At 41.8% G+C, this 10,227-nt stretch overlaps 1 protein-coding gene across 3 annotated transcripts in view; it reads left to right on the top strand.

Moving 5' to 3' along the window:
* The window catches only part of LOC111967002 (AMP deaminase 2), a 105,819-nt gene that overhangs the window by 20,007 nt on the left and 75,585 nt on the right, over nt 1–10,227 (top strand). The window lies entirely within an intron of this gene.

Raw genomic sequence — 10,227 nt, 5'->3', positions numbered from 1 at the left:
ATTGTGTCATCTGTGGATCTGTTGGGGCTGTATGCGAATTGGAGTGGGCCAAGCGTGTCTGGGATGATGGTGTTGATGTGAGCCATGACCAGCCTTTCACAACATTTCATGGCTACAGATGTGACTGCTAGAGGGCGATAGTCATTTAGGCCGGTACCTTAGCATTCTTGGGCACAGGGACTATGGTGGTCTGCTTGAAACAAGTTTGTATTACAGACCGGGTCAGGGATAGGTTGAAAATATCAATGAAGACACTTGCTAGCTGGTTAGCGCATGCTCTGAGTACTCGTCCTGGTATTCCATCTGGCCCCACAGCCTTGCGAATCTGAACCTGTTTAAAGGTCTTACTCACATCGGCTATGGAGAGCGAGATCACACAGTCATCCATAACAGCTGGCGCTCTCATGCATGGTTAATTGTTCCTTGCCTCGAAGCGAGCATAGAAGGAATTTAGCTTGTCTGTCAAGCTTGAGTCATTGGGAAGCTCACGCCTTTGTAATCCGTGATAGTTTGCAAGCCGTGCCACATCAGTCGAGTGCCACATAGTCCTGCATTAACGCTCACGGTACCGCCTTGCCTGCCTCTCTTTCACCGCCGCTTCCTCTTTCACATCCTGGAGATTAGGGCCTGGTTCGGAGTAAGCAGAACGTCCAGAGCTGTCGACTCGTTGAAATAGAAATGTTCTGATATCTAGTAGCTGTTTTCAGTGGCGGAAACATTATGTAAAAAAAAWAAATAAGGGAAAAAAAGTGCATATCAGTCAATATATATATTTTTTAAATTAACAACAGATTTGGTCAATAAAATCGAATAACATTTTATTGGTTGCATACACATATTTAGCAGATGTTTTTGTGGGTGTAGCGAAATGCAGGAGCCCGTAAGACGGCTACTATCCACAGCAGTGCTATCTTTAATTGCAGCCTGTTGTCAGTGATTAGCCTTTTCAACATTGATTTCAAAGTTTAACAAACCGTACTCTATGCACAAGGACTACTTTGAACAATTTACACAGAAGTTTTCACAAAAACACAAAAACACAATAACTCGAAGAACTGTGCAGATGCAAAGTTTGGTTACAGAAATACGATAAAATATCCATTTAGTTTTTTATTCAACCACGTTTTCCAAGATGTCTGCAGAAAGAATAGGGTGTCAGCTATGACATGACACCTTAAGTTTGAATCTTTTTTATTTTGTTATTGAACTTCAGTAAGTGAAGTGGATTTATATCATGGATCCTTGATCTGTACTAAACAGTAATGCATAATTATGGATATGAATATCATTCTCTTCATGATTATGTATCCTGAATAGGCAGACAAAGGTAGAAATATACTATATACTTCTTTTGCATATTTGGGTATTTTTCTACACACTGGCTATTATTGTAATGAGCTCCACCCCCGAACAAGACCACATTTGGTTAGTCCAGAGCAGACCAAATCTGAAACAATAATAGACGCCTATATTTCACCAGTTTGGACATCACACTACAGCACAGTAGAGTACAGTGCAGTAAAGTAGATTCTTGTGTACAGTCGTAGCCAAAAGTTTTGAGAATGACACAAATATTAATTTTCACAAAGTTTGCTGCTTCAGTGTCTTTAGATATTTTTGTCAGATGTTACTATGGAATACTGAAGTATAATTACAAGCATTTCATAAGTGTCAAAGGCTTTTATTGACAATTACATGAAGTTGATGCAAAGAGTCAATATTTGCAGTGTTGACCCTTCTTTTTCAAGACCTCTGCAATCCACCCTGGCATGCTCTCAATTAACTTCTGGGCCCCATGGTGACTGATGGCAGCCCATTCTTGCATAATCAATGCTTGGAGTTTGTCAGAATTTGTGGGTTTTGTTTGCCCACCCATCTCTTGAGGATTGACCACAAGTTCTCAATGGGATTAAGGTCTGGGGAGTTTCCTGGCCATGGACCCAAATATCGATGTTTTGTTCCCCGAGCCACCTAGTTATCACTTTTGCCTTATGGCAAGGTGCTCCATCATGCTGGAAAAGATATTGTTCGTCACCAAACTGTTCCTGGATGGTTGGGAGAAGTTGCTCTCATGGGATGTTTGGTACCATTCTTTATTCATGGCTATGTTCTAAGGCAAAATTGTGAGTGAGCCCACTCCCTTGGCTGAGAAGCAACCCCACATATGAATGGTCTCAGGATGCTTTACTGTTGGCATGACACAGGACTGATGGTAGCGCTCACCTTGTCTTCTCCGGACAAACTTTTTTCCGGATGCCCCAAACAATTTGAAAGGGGATTCATCAGAGAAAATGACTACCCTAGTCCTCAGCAGTCCAATCCCTGTACCTTTTGCAGAATATCAGTCTGTCCCTGATGTTTTTTTCTGGAGAGAAGTGGCTTCTTTGCTGCCCTTCTTGACACCAGGCCATCCTCCAAAAGTCTTCGCCTCACTGTGCGTGCAGATGAGCTCACACTTGCCTGCTGCCATTCCTGAGCAAGCTCTGTACTGGTGGTGCCCCGATCCTGCAGCTGAATGAACTTTAGGAGACGGTCCTGGTGCTTGCTGGACTTTCTTGGGCGCCCTGAAGTCTTCTTCACAACAATTGAACCGCTCTCCTTGAAGTTCTTGATGATCCGATAAATGGTTGATTTAGGTGCAATCTTACTGGCAGCAATATCTTGCCTGTGAAGCCTTTTTTGTGCAAAGCAATGATGACGGCATGTGTTTCCTTGCAGGTAACCATGTTTGACAGAGGAAGAACAATGATTCCAAGCACGACCCTCCTTTTGAAGCTTCCAGTCTGTTATTCGAACTCAATCAGCATGACAGAGTTATCTCCAGCCTTGTCCTCGTCAACACTCACACCTGTGTTACCAAGAGAATCACTGACATGATGTCAGCTGGTTCTTTTGTGGCAGGGCTGAAATGCAGTGGAAATGTTTTTTGGGGATTCAGTTCATTTGCATGGCAAAGAGGGACTTTGCAATTAATTGCAATTCATCTGATCACTTTTCATAACATTCTGGAGTATATGCAAATTGCCATCATACAAACTGAGGCAGCAGACTTTGTAAAAATTAATGTTTGTGTCATTCTCAAAACTTTTGGCCACGACTGTAGATCACACTATCTACCAAGAGAGTTCTCATCTATATTATTCGTAGCCGTCTATTTACCAGGATTAAGATTGTATCCTACTACACCGGCTCTGACGCTCGTCGAATGTGGCAGGGCTTGAAAACTATTACGGACTACAAAGGGAAACCCAGCCGCGAGCTGCCCAGTGACGTGAGCCTACCAGACAAGCTAAATGCCTTTTATGCTCGCTTTGAGGCAATCAACACTGAAGCATGTATGAGAGCACCAGCTGTTCCAGACGACTGTGTGATAATGCTGCCGGTAGCCAATGTGAGCAAGATCTTTAAACAGGTCAACATTCACAAAGCCATGGGGCCAGACGGATTACCAGGAAGTGTACTCAAAGCATGCGTGGACCAACTGGCAAGTGTCATTCTCAAAACTTTTGGCCACGACACATACAGTGTATGTGGATACCCCTTCAAATGAGTGGATTTGGCTATTTCAGCCACACCCGTTGCTGACAGGTGTATACAATTGAGCACACAGCCATGCAATCTCCATAGACAAACATTGGCAGTGGAATGGCCTTACTGAAGAGCTCAGTTACTTTCAATGTGGCACCGCCATAGGATGCCAACTTTCCAACAAATTTCTGCAACTGAAAGTGCTGTTATTGTGAAGTGGAAATGTTTAGGAGCAACAACGGCTGAGCTGCGAAGTGGTAGGCCACACAAGCTCACAGAACGGAATTGACGAGTGCTGAAGCCCGTAGTGCGTAAAAATCGTCTGTCCTCAGTTGCAACACTACCGAGTTCCAAACTGCCTCTGGAAGCAACATCAGCAGAAGTACTGTTCGTCTGCTGCACACAAGCCTAAGATCACCATACCCAATGCCAAGCGTAGGCTGGAGTAGTGTAAAACTCGCCACCGTTGGACTCTGGAGCAGTGGAAATGCATTCTCTGGAGTGATGAATCACGCTTCACTATCTGGCAGTTTGACGGACAAATAATGGAAGAATGGTCTGGGGCTGTTTTTCATAGTTCGGGCTAGGCCCCTTAGTTCCAGTGAAGGGAAATCTTAACGCTACAGCATACAATGACATTATAGACTATTCTGTGCTTCCAACGTTTTGGCAACAGTTTGAGGAAGACACTTCCCTGTTTCTGCAAGACAATGCCCCTGTGCACAAAGCGAGGTACATACAGAAATAGTTTGTCTAGATCGGTGTGGAAGAACTTGACTGGCCTGCACAGATTCCTGACCTCAACTCCATTGAACACCTTTGACATGAAATGGAACACCGACAGCGAGTCAGGCCAATCGCCCAACAACAGCGCCGACCTCACTAATGCTCTTGTGGCTGAATGTAAGCATGTCCCCGCAGCAATGCACTGACATCTAGTGGAAAGCCTTCCCAGAGGAGTGGAGGCTGTTATAGCAGCAAAGGTGGGGACCAACTCCATATTAATGCCCATGATTTTCAAATGTTATGTTCGACGTGCAGGTGTCCATATACTTTTAGTCGAATACTGTATCTTAAATATGTGTGGGTTTTTGGTAACGGAATTACAAGGCACAAGGCAATATTTCTTAAACTTACAGAAGGAAAATAATTAGATATTATTGGCACCGATCTTATCTTCAACGTTATTGTTTTTTTAATGTATTTCTAATACCTTTTAAGATTTTTTCTGGTAGATGTTGTCTAAGATTCCTTTTCTATCTGTTTGACCAGAAATCAAAGCCGTTGTTTATTCCTCATTTTTAGAATATAAAATGGTTGAAAGATTTATATTCAGTACCAGTCAAAAGTTTGGACTCATCTACTCATTCCAGCGGTTTTCTTTATTTTTTACTATTTTCTACATTGTAGAATAATAGTGAAGACATCAAAACTATGAAATAACACATTAATCCTGTGTTAAACAAATCAAAATGTTATATTTGAGATTCTTCAAAGTAGCCACCCTTTGCCTTGACGACATATTTGCACACTCTTGGCATTCTCTCAACCTTCTTCACCTGGAATGCTTTTCCAACAGTCTTGAAGGAGTTCCCACATATACTGAGCTCTTGTTGGCTGCTTTTCCTTCACTCTGCGGTCCAACTCATCCCAAACCATCTCAATTGGGTTGAGGTCGGGTGATTGTGGAGGCAGGTCATCTGATGGAGTACTCCATCACTCTCAATCTAGCCTGGAGGTGTGTTGGGCAATTGTACTGTTGAAAAACAAATGATAGTCCCACTAAGCGCAAGGGGAACAACTATTCCAAGTCTCAGAGCGAGTCACGTTTGAAACGCTATTAGCGCGCACCCTGCTAACTAGCTAGCCATTTCACATCGGTTACAGCAGCCTAATCTCGGGAGTTGATAGGCTTGAAGTCATAAACAGCGCAATAGCTGCTGGCAAACGCACGAAAGTGCTGTTTGAATGAATGCTTACGAGCCTGCTGCTGCCTACCATCGCTCAGTCAGACTGCTCTATCAAATCATAGACTTAACTATAACATAATAACACACAGAAATACGAGCCTTTGGTCATTAAAATGGTCGAATCCGGAAATGAGGCGCATCGATTATATGCAACGCAAGACACGCTAGATAAACTAGTAATATCATCAACCATGTGTAGTTAACTAGTGATTATGTTAAGATTGATTGTTTTTATAAGATACGTTTAATGCTAGCTGGCAACTTACCTTGGCTTCTTGCTGCCCTCGCGTAACAGGTAGTCAGCCTGCCACGCAGGCTCCTCGTGGAGTGCAATGTAAGGCAGGTGGTTAGAGCGTTGGACTAGTAACCGGAAGATGGCAAAAACGAATCCCCGAGCTGACAAGGTAAAAATCTGTCATTCTGCCCCTGAACAAGGCAGTTAACCCACCGTTCCTAGGCCGTCATTAAAAATAAGAATGTGTTCTTAAACATTCCTTTGGGACAGGGGGTAGTATTGAGTAGCTTTGATAAAAAGGTGCCCAGAGTAAACTGCCTGCTACTCAGTCCTAAAAGCTAGAATATGCATATAATTAGTAGATTTGGATAGCAAACACTCTGAAGTTTCTAAAACTGTTTGAATGATGTCTGTGAGTATAACAGAACTCATATGGCAGGCAAAAACCTGAGAAAAAATCCAACCAGGAAGTGGGAAATCTGAGGTTTGTAGTTTTTCAACTCTTTGCCTATCCAAGATACAGTGGAAATGAGGTCATATTGCACTTCCTAAGGCTTCCACTAGATGTCAATAGTCTTTAGAACCTTGTTTGATGCGTCTGCTATAAAGGAGGAGGGAATGAGAGGGGATTGAGTCAGAGGTCTGGCAGAGTGCCACGAGCTGGTCATGCGCATTCACATGAGAGGTAGCTTGCGTTCCATTGCATTTCTGAAGACAAGGAATTCTGCGGTGGAAACATTATTGAAGATTTATGATAAAAACATCCTAAAGATTGATTCTATACTTAGTTTGACATGTTTCTACGACTGTAATTTAACTTTTCGTCTGAACTTTCGCCTGGACCTGCCAGCGCGTCGTCAGTTTGGATTGTGTACTAAACGCGCGAACAAAAGGAGGTATTTGGACATAAATAATGGACTTTATCGAATTTTCATCAACATTTATGATTTATGATGAGTGTTGCTGGTCACCATAGCAACACCACCCGTGGCACGTGCTCCAGCAGGTATATTTCACTGGTCATCCCAAAGCCAACTCCTACTTTGGCTGCCTTTCCTTCCAGTTCTCTGCTGCCAATGACTGGAACGAATTGCAAAACATCTGAAGCTGGAGACTTATATCTCCCTCACTAACTTTAAGCATCAGCTGTCAGAGCAGCTTACGATCATTGCACCTTGTTCACGATCGTCTTGATAAGAGAGAGAGGACCAAGGCGCAGCGCGTGAAAAATACATCTCCTTTTATTAAAGAGACAAAAATGAACGAAACAAAACAAACTGACGAACGTGAAGCTATCTTAACAAATAAGTGCTGACACTAAACACTTAGACATAGACAATTACCCACAAATGCATGATGCCCATGGCTGCCTTAAATATGGCTCCCAATCAGAGACAAATGAAAGACATCTGTCTCTGATTGAGAACCACTCAGGCAACCATAGACATACCTAGAAACATTCACTCAACCATAGACATACCTAGAAACATTCACTCAACACAAACTCATACACTAAACCCAACACCCCCTTTACCATATAACCACCCAAAACGACAAAACACAAACATTCCCCATGTCACACCCTGACCTAACTAAAATAATAAAGAAAACAAAGAATACTAAGGCCAGGGCGTGACACAGCTGTACACAGCCCATCTGTAAATAGCCCACCCAACTACCTCATCCCCATATTGATATTTCTTTTTTTGCTCCTTTGCACCCCAGTATCTCTACTTGCACATCTATCACTCCAGTGTTAATGCTAAATTGTAATTATTTTGCCACAATGGCCTATTTATTGCCTTACTGTACCTCCCTAATCTTACTACATTTGCACACACTGTATGTAGATTTTTCTATTGTGTTATTGGCTGTACGTTTGTTTATCCCATGTGTAACTCTGTGTTGCACTGCTTTGCTTTATCTTGGCCAGGTCGCAGTTGTATATGAGAACATGTTCTCAACTGGCCTACCTGGTTAAATAAAGGTATAATAAAATAAATAAATAAATGAACAGCTTGTCTTTCTCAATCCATACAAGACAAGCAAAATAGCAAATCCTTAAAATAGAACGGTAGGTTATCAAGGCTGCACTGCGATTCAAGTGAAATACAGTATGCATGAGTACATTTGCACCTAAAAGGACCCATGACCACCAACATGTGAAATTAATAGGAGCACATCAAATTGGGTGACAAACTGAATATACAGTACCAGTTAAAAGTTTGGGCACACCTACTCATTCCAGGGTTTTTCTTATTTAGTTTTTTACAGTTTTCTACATTGTAAAATAACAGTGAAGACATCAAAACTATGAAATAACACATATGGAATCACGCAGAAACCAAAAAAGTGTTAAACAAATCGAAGTAGCCAACCTTTGCCTTAATGACAACTTTGCACACGCTTGGCATWCTCTCAACCAGCTTCATGAGGTAGTCACCTGGAATGAATTTCAATTAACAGGTGTGCCTTGTTAAAAGTTCATTTGTAGCATTTCTTTCCTTCTTAATGCGTTTGAGCCAATCAGTTGTGTTGTGACAAGGTAGGGGTGGTATACAGAAGATAGCCCTATTTGGTAAAAGACCAAGTCCATATTATGAAAAGAACAGCTCAAATAAGCAAAGAGTAACGACAGTCCATCATTACTTTAAGACATCAAGGTCAGTCAATACGGAACATTTCAAGGACTTTGAAAGTTTCTTAACGTGCAGTCGCATCAAGCGCTATGATGAAACTGGCTCTCATGAGGACCGCCACAGGAAAGGAAGACCCAGAGTTACCTCTGCTGCAGAGGATAAGTTCATTGGAGTTACCAGTCTTTGAAATTGCAGGCCAAATAAATGCTTCACAGAGTTCAAGTCACAGACATATCTCAACATTAACTGTTCAGAAGAGACTGCATGAGTGAGGACGTCATGGTCAAACTGATTAGAGGTCGACCGATTAATCGGAATGGCCGATTAATTAGGGCCGATTTCAAGTTTTTATAACAATCGGAAACCGGTATTTTTGGACACCGATTAGGCCGTTTTTTAAAGTTTTTTTTTAGACCTTTATTTAATCTTTCTTTAACTAGGCAAGTCAGTTAAGAACACATTCTTATTTTCAATGACGGCCTAGGAAGGGTGGGTTAACTGCCTCGTTCAGGGGCAGAACGACAGATTTTTACCTTGTCAGCTCGGGGGATTCAATCTTGCAACCTTACAGTTAACTAGTCCAACGCTCTAACCACCTGATTACATTGCACTCCACGAGGAGCCTGCCTGTTACGCGAATGCAGTAGAAGCCAAGGTAAGTTGCTAGCTAGCATTAAACTTATCTTATAAAAAACAATCAATCAATCATAATTCAAATCCTAGTTAACTACACATGGTTGATGATATTACTAGTTTATCTAGCGTGTCCTGCATTGCATATAATCGATGCGGTGCGTATCGTTGCTCAATGTGTACCTAACCATAACATCAATGCCTTTCTTAAAATCAATACACAGAAGTATATATTTTAAACCTGCATAATTAGCTAAAAGAAATCCAGGTTAGCAGGCAATATTAACCAGGTGAAATTGTGTCACTTCTCTTGCATTCATTGCACGCAGAGTCAGTGTATATGCAACAGTTTGGGCCACCTAATTTGCCAGAATTCTACGTAATTATGACATAACATTGAAGGTTGTGCAATGTAACAGGAATATTTAGACTTATGGATGCCACCCGTTAGATAAAATACGGAACGGTTCCGTATTTCACTGAAAGAATAAACGTCTTTTTTTCGAGATGATAGTTTCCGGATTCGACCATATTAATGACCAAAGGCTCGTATTTTCTGTGTGTTATTATACTATAACTAAGTCTATGATTTGATAGAGCAGTCTGACTGAGCGGTGGTAGGCAGCAGCAGGCTCGTAAGCATTCATTCAAACAGCAATTTCCTGCGTTTTGCCAGAAGCTCTTCGCTGTGCTTCAAGCCTATCATCTCCGCGAGATTAGGTTGGTGTAACCGATGTGAAATGGCTAGCTAGTTAGCGGGGTGCGCGCTAATGCGTTTCAAACGTCACTCGCTCTGAGACTTGGAGTAGTTGTTCCCCTTGCTCTGCATGGGTAACGCTGCTTCGAGGGTGGCTGTTGTCGTTGTGTTCCTGGTTCGAGCCCAGGTAGGAGCGAGGAGAGGGATGGAAACTATACTGTTACACTGGCAATACTAAAGTGCCTATAAGAACATCCAATAGTCAAAGGTTAATGAAATACAAATGGTATAGAGAGAAATAGTCCTATAATTCCTATAATAACTACAACCTAAAACTTCCTACCTGGGAATATTGAAGACTCATGTTAAAAGGAACCACCAGCTTTCATATGTTCTCATGTTCTGAGCAAGGAACTTAAACGTTAGCTTTTTTACATGGCACATATTGCACTTTTATTTTCTTCTCCAACACTTTGTTTTTTGTATTATTTAAACCAAATTGAACATGTTTCATTATTTATTTGT

The sequence above is a fragment of the Salvelinus sp. IW2-2015 genome, linkage group LG1, assembly GCF_002910315.2.
Source record: "Salvelinus sp. IW2-2015 linkage group LG1, ASM291031v2, whole genome shotgun sequence".
Lineage (NCBI taxonomy): Eukaryota > Metazoa > Chordata > Actinopteri > Salmoniformes > Salmonidae > Salvelinus > Salvelinus sp. IW2-2015.
This window is presented reverse-complemented; position numbering and strand designations above follow the sequence as displayed.